Here is a 14,325-nt window from a genome sequence, read left to right on the forward strand (position 1 = left end):
AGTAACGACTTTTCAGGAGGATGTAGTGACGACTTCCAAATTAACCATTTTCCATTAGTCGAACCTTTGCATCCCCATTTCAGATTGACAAAGCTCATGTAGCATATGCACCTGACATTTCATGGTTGAGATCTTGCATTTGGTAGGAGAAGGTGCATGCATGGTTACACGTGGGATTTTTAGGTAGAGTCTATTGTGGATTTAGATTTGAGGATCCGCTGTCATGGAGCACAGCGGATCCGACAATCATCACATCACTCATTAGAGAGAGAGAGAGAGAGAGAGAGAGAGAGAGAGAGAGAGAGAGAGAGAGAGAGAGAGAGAGAGAGAGAGAGAGTCCACATGTTAGACACGGACTGACGGAGTTCCACAAACCCTAGTGCCCCTTTTGGTATTTCCTTTATATTGCTTTGAATAAGGTACAACTGCCGGGGACTGCCACTGGAAGTTTGCTGGACGTCTTCCCTAAGACTCAGACTCTTATTTAAAGGCCGCAGGCCTGAAAGCATTGGACCTGGATAAATACTTTGCAATAGACTGAGGAACTAGAGCCAAATTGATTTGAACAAGAGCCTTCACTACTGCACTAAGAGGCACAGGATCCGCAACCAGAAGGGCGATCATCGTCTCTACCAGAATTGTAAAAGCCTTGAAAGCCTCTAAGCTGTTTCACATAAGTAATAACATTGTCGAAGGTGGGTTTGCTTTATGCACATTATCTGGAAGTGTGGGCTTAAGACAGTCGATAAAATAATGAAGTTGCCTTGATTGAGGGATTGAATCTCCAAGTTCAATTTTTGGAATTGAGATATGTAAGCAGCCACAAAGCTAGCTTGACTTAGGTGATGCAAAGCCGAGCACGTGTGGAAATTTGTACTTGCAAGTCTTGTGCAACGCTTGTTGGAATTTATCCCATGTTGGCGTGTTTTTGCCGAGTACAACCCGTTGTTGCCACCATAGGAAAGCAGTGTCCTTCAAAAGGCTTGTAGGTAAAGAAATACGTCTCCATTTTAAAGGCCCATTGGTCGATTGCACTCTTGCTGCGACGCCCATTGAAAGGTTTAAGAGGTTTTATGTCCCTTCACAAGTTTGATGACGTGGCAGGGTCCTTGTGGCCCCCCGAAGGGCCACTAAAGAGGTCAAACCTTAAAAAGGCGTCCCAACTTATATATAGCAAACTTATAACGTGGCATTTGTAATTCGCGCCACAATTCAAGTTGCCACATGGCGGGACCGTACGGAGGCCATCTTGCTGTTTTGCGTCATGCTTTCAGCTTGGAGCTTTTGGAAGTAGTGAAAAGATTTTGGGGTGCCTTGTTTTTACTATTTAGGGCCCCTATGTAACCTTTAAAAGAATGGCCAGGGCTCCCTTCTGACAGATTAGCTATAAGGTACAACGGAAGTGAATGTTGAACTTTGCTCAAGATGAGTGCTCCGAGCTGTGCTCAAGGTTCCTTTTACTTACGGAAAGGAGAGCCTTCCGTTCCTTTAGTGAGAGAGTGCAATGGACACAAACAAAGTGGTGAACACTGTGAATGAAGGTGCTGAGACTGAGAGATAGAGAGAGAAGAATACGACACCAGAGATGTTGTAAAACCCTCCTCTGAAGGCCCCACTCTCTATGGCGAGAGCGGTCTACTTATGATTGCACAAATCTCTACAATGCTTGGACTTGCCGACGATGTCGACGATGAGACGGGCTGAAATCTGGAAATGCTAAGGGCTGAAATCTGCAAATCTTTATCTGCTGAATTCTGACTCTATGTCGGTGATGATGTCGATGACGACGATGCGACGACGACGCGCTGAAAACGCAGATGCTGAAATCTGCGTTTTCCGGGCTGAATCTGCAAACTACGTGGAATCTGACCGTGTGGCGAGGCTCTGCTGCGGGAAGGTGAGATCTGCGAGGTTTGGGACTTGTTCTGTTGTGTCTGAAGGCTGAAAAATGAAAACGCTGGTCCTAGGGCTGTTTCCGTCGCGAAGATCTGCAAAAACGCTGAGGTTGATCTGCAAACAAAAAACGCTAGGGCTGAATTCTGCTTTGCTGCTCTACCGGTTGTCCTGCAAATGCAAAACGCTAGGCTTCTTGATTTGTCTTGCTGTTGCCGGGGTTGATCTGTTGTGCACAAAACGCCAGGTTGCCTGTGAATGAAGACGCTAGGTCCTTGCAGATGCAAAAACGCTAGCCTTGCTGATTGGGGGGTCTTGCTGAGAAGTTGCCTGTTGAGCGGTGCTCCTGCTGCCTCTTCTGCCAGAAAGTGCTAGCTTTGGTTTGCTTATATATTAACTTAGCAAAATTGTCCTACCTACTTTCCAACAAAAGTCACTTAAAAATAATAAGTGAAAAATGTCAAAAATAGGGAAAATAGGTCTATGCATTGTAAAAATGCTAATGATGGGATTTGACTGAAATCTGATGATCATGTTGTGTGCAACCAGAGGATATGCATCTAATCTAAGTGATTGGTCATGCATGGTCTGCGAACAGACTCACAAAAGTGCCAGATCACTTCCTATTCTAGACTGACTTGACTGACTGAACCCCGGTCATGCTGTAGCTTATCCACGGACACATAGGGTTGGACGTGTCATGTGACATTAGCCTGGAAGCAGTTGCGAAGAAGGAGACCCTTGACAATTGTACTTTTGTGATCAATTAAGAAAGAAATAGTGAAAGGGGTGTCAGTCTCTGGGGACAATGCATTTAGAAGTGGAATTATGCCGCTTCATTTAGACTCTCTCTCTCTCTCTCTCTCTCTCTCTCTACATATATATATATATACACATATATATATAGATATATGTATGTATATACATATATATATATATATATATACATATATATATATATATATACATATATATATAGATATATGTATGTATATACATATATATATATATATATATATATATATATATATATATGTATATACATACATATATCTATATATATATGTGTATATATATATATATATATATATATGTATATATGTATATATATATATATCTATATGTATATATATATATATGTATATATATATATATATATATCTATATGTATATATATATATATATGCGTATATATATATATATATATATATATATATATATGCGTATATATATACGTATATATATATGCGTATATATATATTCGTATATATATGCGTATATATATATGTGTATATATATACGTATATATATTATTCAAGTTCAATTGTTGCAATTTTTGTCCGTGTGTTGCTATTGATTTCTCACTCAGGTGTCCAAGCTTGTTACAGTGGTATCAAAGCCTAGAAGATTCTTCTTCTACGAAGGATCCGATCCTTTTTCTGTAGCACACATGGAATCTAGCAACGAATCTGACAAAGGATAGAGTTCTATCGACTACCCTTCTCTAGGGAGAACTCCAATCCCAGTGAGGGAGCGGAGAGAACCAACAAAGATTCCAATGGGAGCAAGCCTCCTTTTGAGGAATCGAAAGAAGAAAACGACTAGCGAGGAGGGCTTGTCCTCTTTGGACAGTAAACAAATGGACCAGAAGATCAAGGAGTTCAAGGATGGGATCAAGCAGTCAGGTTTGACATGTTTTCAAGTTACTAGGACACCCATCAAGCCCTTGAGTTTATACAACAGTTTGACGTCGCCTTCTCGAGAGATCGGTTCTCGGAACACTCCAAGGTGTGAAGGGCGGCATCTTACTTGAAAGGAAATGCACAGACATGGTGGTCTACTCTGTTGTTACTGGAGAAGCACCTACAACGTGGGTAAAATTCACTTCAACTTGGATATTATAAGAATATGAAGAAGATGTGATCAATGATCATGGCTTGGCATCATTTGAGAATGACTAAGAAAGACACGTTGGATGACTACTGCTAGAGGTTTTGGGATATCTTTTTCCCAGTGTCCTCGTTTCGGAGGGTCACTTTATCCATATCAAGCAGTTTTGCTTGGTTTGCCAAAAGAGATTCGATAATATTGTCTGCAACACAGAAGTTTGACTCTATTCAGAGATTTATGGGACATGCCAAGCAAGGTTTTGGAATGCATGTTGGCTCATTGACTTATCCTACAGACAAGCGAGTGTCCATCTCAACAGGGCAAGAGTCTTCCAGTGAAGAGAATGGACCAGGGGAACCGGATGAAAGTTCATCTGAGGATTCCGGGGAACCAAGGGAAGATTTCAAATGATATGCATATGAGGATTCTGACAAACCAAGGGAACCGAATGCAAGTTTATCAGAGGATTCCGGCGAAGAAATTGAATCAGATGATAGTGCATCTAAGGGTTGCGACGAAGCAGGGAGAATGAGCTGATGGTTCCTCAGAGAATTCAAACAATTCAAAATGAGGTGCCAGAGGACAGGGAAGGGTAGCCGGGCTATCAACAGGTCATAGGGCACAACAAAAGAACAAAAAGATAAGCTAGGTCCATTGGATATGTCACGTATAGATCTAACCCTATGTGCATGTGGACAAGCTGTGCCTACTTCTAGGGTTTAGAACAACCTAGGAAGTGTTCTGGCAACCTTGTGAGCCTGTATGCAGGACGGGCATGTCCAGGCACTTAGAGTAGCTGCATACCCTCTGATTGCACCCATGATCTCTAGCATCAGTACCCAGCATGAGCATTTTCACCGCATAGGAACCCAATTCTTGACTGTGTGTGAACCACCTCTTAGTTGGCACATTTTATTAATAAGTGACTTTTTAATTACCAAATCGTGGGGCTTGATTTGCTCGACCCAGCCTTTGCCAGCTATAAAAGTGACCCTGGGGGCGCCTATAGACAGTAGAAGACACAGAGAAACAGAAGTAGCAGCAGCAGACTTGCAGTGCCCCCATCTCTCTAGCGTTTTCTCACCAGACAACGTTTTTGATCAGCGTTTTCAGCCCTTGACCATCAGCGTTTTTCAGCCAGAAGCGTTAACGCTACATCCTGGCATACCGCCGTAGTATTCCATCCGATCAGACCTTCCCTCGTTGCAGTTTTTTCGCTCCATCGCGGCCAAGATAACGGAAACAGTTTTCATCCAATAGATCCATCAGCGTTTTGCAGTTTTCAGTCGTCGTCGTCATCGACGACAGTCCAGCCCATTAGCTTTGCCGCATGACCCAGATCTCATCAGCATCCCTAGCGTTTTCAGATTTCAGCCCTTAGCCTCGACCTTGTCATCGTCATCGTGAAGTACCACGACATCCAAAACCATTGTACCCGATTTTGTGCAACCAATCTGAAGCAAATACCTCTCTAGCAATAGAGAGGGGGGCCCTTGGAGGGGAATTTGGGACCCCATCTGGTGTCATCTGTAACAGACTCACTCCAAGTCAAGAATCAATCACGACAGCACCAAATAACCACTTCAAACAATTTACAGATCACAATAGATTTGCACTGGCCCGGCGGAGTTCCGTGCCTAGAGATATTGGCCCCAAAGACTGGCGCCCCTTTCGGTATTTCTTTTTGTATTAATCAATCATCAAAGTACAAGAGAGTGGTTAGGGTTTCACTCTCAGACTCTGCGTCCAAATGCCCTGAGAAGTGAGGCCCTCACCACTAATTTAAAGGTTACAAGGGATGCCCAAAAGTAGAGCCCCAAAAGCTTCAAATCAAAAGCCATTGCTCTCTCTCTCTCACAGAGTCAAAACTTGAAAAAAAAACATACTCTCTCTTTCTCATTGCGTAGAGAAAAAGCAAGATTCGCGTCGCTCATCATTAAATTAAAAAAAAAAAAAAAAGCCTCCGCGATTTCCAGAAATTAGGGTTTCCCGCAGAAATTAGGGTTTGCAGGAATTTTAGGGTTTTTGGCAAAAACTAGGGTTTTTGCTGTCCGTAGCCACGTCATCACTTTGTAACATACCCCCCTCTTGAAAGCATTGTAATCGACCGCGATTACGCCTACAAAACCGACAAGAGGCATAAACCATCTTAGCAGACACTGACTGTTAGTACCTACGTACTAGGAACACACTTCTAGCACATGTACAAAATCGACAGTCACATCACACAACATCATAGGACATCACCAGACATCAGAGGACATCACATGACATTCAACATTCATTCGGATCTTAGAGCATGATTTATCGGCAATGTAGCTAGCAATCACATCTAGGTCCAATCGGGACCTCATCGATGTCCGATTGACTAACCCCTATTGCAACCATGTCTATTCGAGATCAAGTAGACCAAAATGCTGCAGTCATTTCGTCTATCAGTTCCTACACTCAAAAGAAGTGAAGAAACAAATTAGTATCATTATCAGGAATTCCATTTCATAAAGTCATCCAACAGAATACTGTCAGCTATCAGTATCCTTGAAGCTCAAAGAGACATCAGTGACTTTAGTATCAAAATCGAAGCATCTGTTGACAAGGGAGCGGAGTGACTCCCCTCTTGTGCATCCCACTGCACCAGATCTCCGGCCAAGCTGAATTTTGGGTTCTCTTTGGAGTAGACTATGCTAAACCAAAACATCGAGGTAAAGTTTCACAATCCGAGGAGTATCTGCTATGTCCTCCTCCTCCATCCACTTCGCATCAAATGCAGGAAAGTTCTTGAACTAAACCAAGAACCGCCTTCGGACTTTACCTTTCTTCGTGTCGTTATGTGCCAAAATCTGTTCAAAAACAAAGATCTCCTCGTTTTCTTCCACTTCGGGTTGCTCATCAGGCTCCCCATCATCAGGCACATCACCCTTAACAGGTTTCAAGAGACTCACATGCAATGCATTGTGAATCCTCCAAGTATCTGGCAGTTTCAATCGGAAGGAGACATCATTTATCTTGTCAGTGATCTGGAAAGGTCCGTAGTATTGCATACTAAGCTTTGGAAAAAGCCTCTCCTTTCCCTTTTTCTTTCGTAGGCGTGCCTTCTCAAAATGTAAGAGCACCCAATCATCCTCCTTCAATTTCAAGTCGCAACCATGGCGATCCGCTGCCTTTTTCTGTCGTTCTTGAGACTCCTGCAAAGTCTCGCGAACCTTGGCAAAAGCCGTATCCAAATCTCGCGAATATTCATCCGCTTCAAATATCTAATCTTTCGTGCTCAGGAAGGATGGAACCTTCGCAGCACTTTCAACAATCTCAAATGGCGTCTTCCCCGTCGAAGAGTGTATCGTGTTATTGTAGGCAAATTCCACCAAAGGTAAGTTCTTTTCCCATTGAGTCTTCTGATCCGAGATACAAGACTTCAATAAATCTTAAACCACTGAATTGGCAATCTCAGATTGCCCGTCCGTCTGCAAGTGGAACGATGGCGAGAACTGCAACCGCGTGCCAATGTTCTCCCAAATTGCCTTCCAAAACAAACTCATAAATCTGGGGTCTTTGTCGAAGACAATCGTCTCAGACGTGCCATGTAATCAGAAAATCATCGTGATCATTCTGTGTTCTCGGGAGATAAAAAATGAAATCCATTTCAATATTTTCCCAGGGGCGGGTGGGTATGGGTAAAGGCTGTAACAATTCCTGTGCCTTATGCCTGTCAAACTTGACCTTCTGGCATACTGCGCACAAACTTTTTCACATCCTTTTTGAGTCTCGGCCAAAAGAAGTATCTCTCTACCCCTTCATGGTGGTAGCAATGCCGCGGTGACCCGTAAAAGGTGGACAGTGGCATTCAGTCATAACCTTTTCCTGCAACGGCTGTGTAACACACAACATAGTCTTTCTCATCAAGTAGCCTTCCCGGAGGGAGTATCTAGTTACTGTCTCCCCATCCCGTATCCGTGTGAAAATATCTGCAAAATCTATATCTGTGGCATACTGATCGACCATATCCTCGAAGCTCCTATGATGTATCGCGGAAATAGCCAGAACCCACGGCTTCCGAGACAAAGCATCTGCCACCACATTCTTCTGTCCCTGCACATGGACAATCTGGAAGTGAAACTGTGACAAGATGTTCGCCCACCTTTCCGAAAGCTGCTTCTGTGGCAAGAAGTAGTGCAAACTGTGATGGTCTGTAAAGACAGTAAAATCCGCTTTGAGTGGGTAATGCCGCCACCGAGTAAGAGCATGGATAACCACCAAAAGCTCTTTCTCATAAATCTGTGCTGTCATCTCCGGCCTATAGAATCGGCTCTTGTAAGCAATGACATGGCCTTCTTGCATCAAGACCGCACCCAGACTACGACCACAAGCATCACAATATACTTCAAATGACTTTTGCAAGTCCGGCAAAGTCAAAACTGGTCCCGTAGTTAATTTCTCTTTCAATGTCTGAAAGGCAGTCACTTCTGTGGATCCCCATGAGAAAGGGACTCCTTTCTGTGTCAAGATATGCAAAGGGGAAGCAACCTCTGCAAACTTTCGTATGAACCGCCTGTAGTACGAACACAGTCCCAAGAAGCTTCCAACTTCATGGACATTCTTCCAATCGGGCCAATCACGTATAGTCTCTATCTTGGCCGAATCCACTTGCACTCCTGCTGCTGAGACTAAATGTCCCAAAAAGTGTATCTCTGAAGCAGATGATCTCTGTATTTTGCCTCATTCTTGGAGAAAACAATGATATCATCAAAGAAAGTGCCAACAAATAGCATGTGCTCTTGAAAAATCCTGTCCATCATCCGGTTAAATGTCGCAGGAGCATTGGTTAAACCAAAAGTCATCACCAAAAAAACTCAAATAACCCAAAAGTTGTCCGAAAAGCTGTCTTGTAGACGTCTTCCGGTGCGATTCAGATATGATGATATCCACTCTTCAAGTCAATCTTGCTAAAGCACGAGGATCCCTGTAACCTATCGAGTATATCATTGATCCTAGGAATCGGAAATCTGTTCGTGATGGTGATTTTGTTGAGAGCTCTATAATCAATGCACATTCTCCAAGATTGTTGACCGCTGGGTCAACAACACAACATAACTCAAGTTTCGTACCAAAGTCTTATCTTTTGCGAGTTATGAAATGTTGCGGATTATGGATATAAACGTTATTTGTAATGAGTAGTTATTCTAGTTTCAGAAGCCGGGGTGCAATGGCACTTCCAGATTGTAAATACAAAGCCATTTGACCCTTTCAACCCCATTTTTGGTTAAACCTAAGGTAGCCTTAGTATATAAGGTACCTAGGTCATTTTGTAAAGAAGACTTTTATCATAATCAAGTTTTAGCGCTGCCGTCTACTGTGTGTGAGAGAGAGAGAGTGAGCGTGAGCTTCATCCTCTCGCTACGCCCGACTCGCTCAACACATTGGAGATCCGACTGCACCATTGCGGTAGGCTCGAGAAGAGCTACGCGACAACGCCAAGCATTCCCCGCGAGACGAAGCGCACACGCCGACGCATCTACGAGCTATTTGTGGCCGTAAGTGTATCAAACGATGTCTGTTTTTTGCGTGCTAGTAGTCTATAGAATTGTGGCGACATAAGCTACGCATAGGTACTCATAAATTTCAGTTTCGGGCACTTTCAAAATTCGGCTCTGTCATCCTACGCGTTTTCCGCAGATGGGTTTTGAGTGAGGGTTTTGAGTGTAGAAGCTTAGGGACAGGTGTATCCTAGTGAGGGGATGGTGTTCCTTAAGTTTCGTACGAATCTGGCATGATTAGGTGAGTTACCTTCCGCATGTGTGTATGTGGCTAGGTGGTGTAGTTGAGAGCAGTGAGGTTCTTGATTGTGGTTTAGTTGGCCTTCCTGAGTGTTGTATGTGTAGGATGGTCTCAGCCTGACAAGCTTAAGAGATTTCCTCCGTGTGCCTATCGTGTCATTTGTGTCCTCGATTGACATTATGTTGATCTAGGTAGTGTTTGCATGCACTTCATGGGTGTGTGAGTCGCTTCCCGTCCAACATTGGCGCCGCTGCCCGGGACACAAGGACCTAAGTAGGTTTCCTACTAACACTCGTGTGATGGTTGCTTGATTTAGTTTCGGCTAAAGAAAGCATTTTTCTTAAGTGGATCCGGAAGAGGATATTCCGTGATCAAGTGGATAGCCAGGAAGCGTGTGTCTTGCCGAGGGTCTACGACTAGATAGGTTTAGTTAGGATGTGTCGATTAGAGTAGTTGTTGGTGGTCGAGTAATTTTTGAGGTGATAAAAGCGTTTACTAGTCCGTGTGTGACAGTGAAGCGTTTTTCTACTCATAGATGCAAAACCCCATATGATTTGTAGGAGTAGCTTTAGGTAAGTGATCCAATTTTGATGTAGAGCTATTCAACACTGAATTATTTGCTAAAGTGCTTGATTGCATTTGAAATCACGGAAAAGTGTGCTTTTGAGGGTAAAAATGCAATAAACAAGCTTTTGTGGACATTTTTGTATGACTGATTGATGCTGTGTATATAAAACAACATTTGCAAGGGTTCTGTGAAGAAAACCTGCAATTCTGTAAACATAGACATCCTACGCGTAGGATGTCTCAAGGGGGTTCTGGAGACCAAATTTGAAAATTTTGAGTGCACCAGTGGGTTCAGAGGGTAGGTTTTACCCTAGTAACATATTGACTTGGGTGTTTTTCCCTATTTTTGTTGACCAAAAGCCAAAAGGCGGAGTCAGAAAACGTAAAATTTCAGAAAAGGCTTAAATTGAGTGTTTTTTGCATGTTTTTGCAATTGTGAAGCATACTTGCACTTGCTGAGAGCATAAGGAAGCATCAGGGACACTTTAGTCTCAAAAAATCAGCAATAGACATCCTACGCGTAGGATGTCTACAGGGTGATCTGGTGGAAATTTTGAAATTCTGAGTTGACCAATGTGTTCAAAAGGTAGGTTTTACCCTATTTTCACCTGGAAAGTGGAAATTTGACCAAATTTTGACAGATCAAAGACAAAAGACGAGAATTGCCAGACATCCTACCCAAATTGTGCCAAGGCATTATTCCAAGACCAAAACCATAGGATGGCTACAGGAGCATGATCTAAATGTTGTATTGAGTGCATGTGATAAATTTCATCTCATTTGGATTAGTGAAAGGAAGATTGAACAGACTCTAGCACTTTTGACTGAAAAAGCAAGGATAGCTACTTTTGGGGTCTTTTGACATCCAAATTCAAATCTGAGCATACCACTGGGTTGCTAACATCAAGGGGAAGCTGTTGGACAAGTCTGGGGTCAAACAGGCCAAAGAGATGTCATATGTGTGATTTTGCACTCCAAACTTAATTTTGAGTATACCACTGTGATCAGCATCATAAGGAGAGTCTGTGGTTCAAATTTGGGGCAATTCTGAGCAGTTAGACATCCTACGCGTAGTATGTCTAAGGCATAATTCTGAAACCAAAGTTCTACTGTGACCATAGCAGGGTGTTGTATAGCCTTAGGCAAGCCTCCTAGTCAAATTTGGTCCAATTTGGAGTTGATTTGACTTAGGAATTCATCAGAACAGACATCAGGCTTTTGGAACAGATTCTGGATCATTTGACCAACCCATAGGTGTCAGAATCAAAAAGTAAAAATAGCTGTGAGTTTAGCACATCAAGGGGAAGCTACAGTGCAAGTTTGAGTCGAAACAGAGCAAAAAGACATCCTACGCGCAGGATGTCTCTAGCTTGATTTAGGACTCCAAACCAACTTATGAGCACACCACTGTGATCAGCACATCAAGGAGAAGCTAGGGTGAAAATTTCAAGTCATTCTGAGCAAAAAGACATTCTACGCGTAGGATGTCTCAAGGCCATTTTTAGGTCCAAATCAACCTCTGAGCATACCATTGTGTTGCTGGACTTAAGGGGAGTCTCTGGACCAAATTTTGTTAAATTCTGAGCATATAGACATCTTATGCGTAGGATGTCTCTAAGCCAGTTTCAGGGTCCAACTATACTTTTGACCATACAGGAGTGTTCATAGTGTCACAGAGATCCCAAATCTTCTTTTAAAATTGAATTTGGACTCATTTTGACCAGTCCAAACTGCATTTCACTGTTTTGGCCATAACTTTCACAAACGGTATCGGATCGGAAAAGTTTTTATATCAAAACGTAGCTTGAGAGCGGCCCTACAGATCTTAGAACAAAACATGAACTAAATGTATGCCTACGGCAACCATTTAGTTCTATTTTGAAAAAAAACATCGTTTGAGGCCTCAAAATTCATCCGGAAGTCAGGGGTGTCTAAAAGCAACAATTTGCAAGAATTGTGACGGAACGGTTGCGGTTTTGGACATAGTTTCGACTTTTCCCTAACCAAAGCACTTGAACACAGTGGAATAAGTCTACTTGAACCAAGCAAAAGCTCTTAAGCCCAGAAATCATGTCTACCTTAGATTCAAACGCAGCTTACACAAGCTTGGAGATCCCTACGATAGAGGAATATCCTCCCACAATGGATCTTCCAAACTTGCAATTGATAAAGACCCATCTTGTTGAGAGAGTTTGGATGATTGGTCATGAGAGTGAAGGACTATATAGATACATTGACGACAATGAGGTCAATCTTTATAGGTGCTCAGATCCATACCTAGAAGAGATAACGGATTACAAGCTCTTATATGTCTACACATACGGAGTCAACTGTCAATGGAGATCTATAGTTGTCGACAAGTATGGACGAGAATACAGAGTTGTAGAAAGCACAAATCCACAGACTGTACTAGAAAGAGGTGGATATTTGGTCAATGAAGGACCACAAATACCTCCACCAAACACGAGAATTCCTATAGGAGTTCCAAGAAGAGAGCCACCAGGATTCCCTTCAAGAGCGATAACGAGAGAAGGATTGGGAGAGTCTCTGGTTAGACTTGTAGACAATCGACAAGTTAGACCATCCCAAGTCCAGAAATGGGTAAACAGAAAATACTCTGGAGATGAAGATCCGAGAGATCACGTAGCGGCTTTTAGAAGAGTGATTAGAGCAGAGGAAGTTTCAGATTTTGCGACAGTTTGCGGGATGTGGATTGACTCTAGAAGATGATGTAGCTACATGGTTCGACTCGGTGGAAAAATGGGAATTTGAGACCCTAGATGAGCTGTTTGAGGAGTTTATTGAAGAATTCTTGCCAAAAGGCATTGCTCACAACACGGTCTCGCAAATCCATAGATTCAAACAGAAAGAGAATGAATCAGTACGCAAAGCATCATTACGACTCAAGAGATATGTTAAGCTTTGTCCAAGAGCGGAATTACCTACGGAAGCACGACTGATGTTGATCTTTATCCAGGGAATGAGAGATGAGGGCCTTCAGAAGGATCTGCATATGATAAGGAGGATGACGCTAAACGAGTTGATCAAAGAAGCTCTTTATCTAGTGGATAATTGTGAGGCATACAAAGAAAAGGACTTAAAGAGTGAAGGAGATGACACATCCTCTCAGCACAGTGTTTCACAGATAAGTGAGTCCATTGCCAAGCCAACGGCACCTATTGATCAAGAAAAGCTTATCGACGACTTGGTCAAGAGGTTGATTCCTCTTGTAAGGTCTGATTCGGGAGAGCCGAAGTGGTGTGAAATTGAGAGAAAATGGACGAACCATACGGGGGAAGAGTGCTATTATAGCATGGAAAATGCTAGGGAGAGGTATGTACAACCTGTTCCAGAAGCACCTACTCCACCTAGATACATTACGGGGAATGCACCAGGACCAATAGGAGTATTAAGGCCACAGCTTGTCTTAGGACAACAACCTCCGCTGCCAGGTGCTAGAATGCCGGTAGACATGAGATACATGCCAATGATGGAAGCATCAAATAAACCAACGCTAGTATCAGCCACAATGTGGTATAGCAACCAAAGTGAGTACTACCCTTTGGAGCAACAAAATGTGAGAAAAACACATGGAGTGGTGAGGCTAGTACAACCTCCACCTCCTGGGTTTCAGTCGAAAGAAAGAAGGTATGAAATGGACGAAAGGACATTGCGATTCATTGCAAATAGCGGCTTATCTAGGTCAAAGCTTGCTTATAGCCAAGAGGAAATGCTAAAAGAATCTCCTCAACCAGAGATAGATTGTCACAAAAGTCGTGACAACCACATGGTCAAACAATGTCCTCATACGGAGATCACTGAAGTAAATGCCTATTGTCTTGAGTGTGGCATCACTCACTTGATCCCCGATTGCCCGAAAAAACCAAACCAAATCAGGAAAATCACGACAAATGTATCAGGGATTGTTCAGCTCCCTAGTAGCTCAGAAAATGAAAATGTTGTACCAGTTCAAGTGGTTACGAGAGCACAAGCTCAAAAGAAAGTTGATGAGAATCCAGAGACAAAGAACACGAAAAGTGTCAAGAGTCCAAAGACAGATGATGGACCAAAGACAGACGCACCTAGTCAGAAAACCAAGAGCAAACGAAATAGTTGGAAAGCTAGAAAGACTAGGATGAAAGCACGCAGGGAACGAGAGCAAAAATCCCTAGCTGAGAAGCTTACCGAAGCTGAGGAGAAGAT

Source organism: Adiantum capillus-veneris, chromosome 30 (assembly GCF_014529385.1).
Source record: "Adiantum capillus-veneris isolate H3 chromosome 30, ASM1452938v2, whole genome shotgun sequence".
Lineage (NCBI taxonomy): Eukaryota > Viridiplantae > Streptophyta > Polypodiopsida > Polypodiales > Pteridaceae > Adiantum > Adiantum capillus-veneris.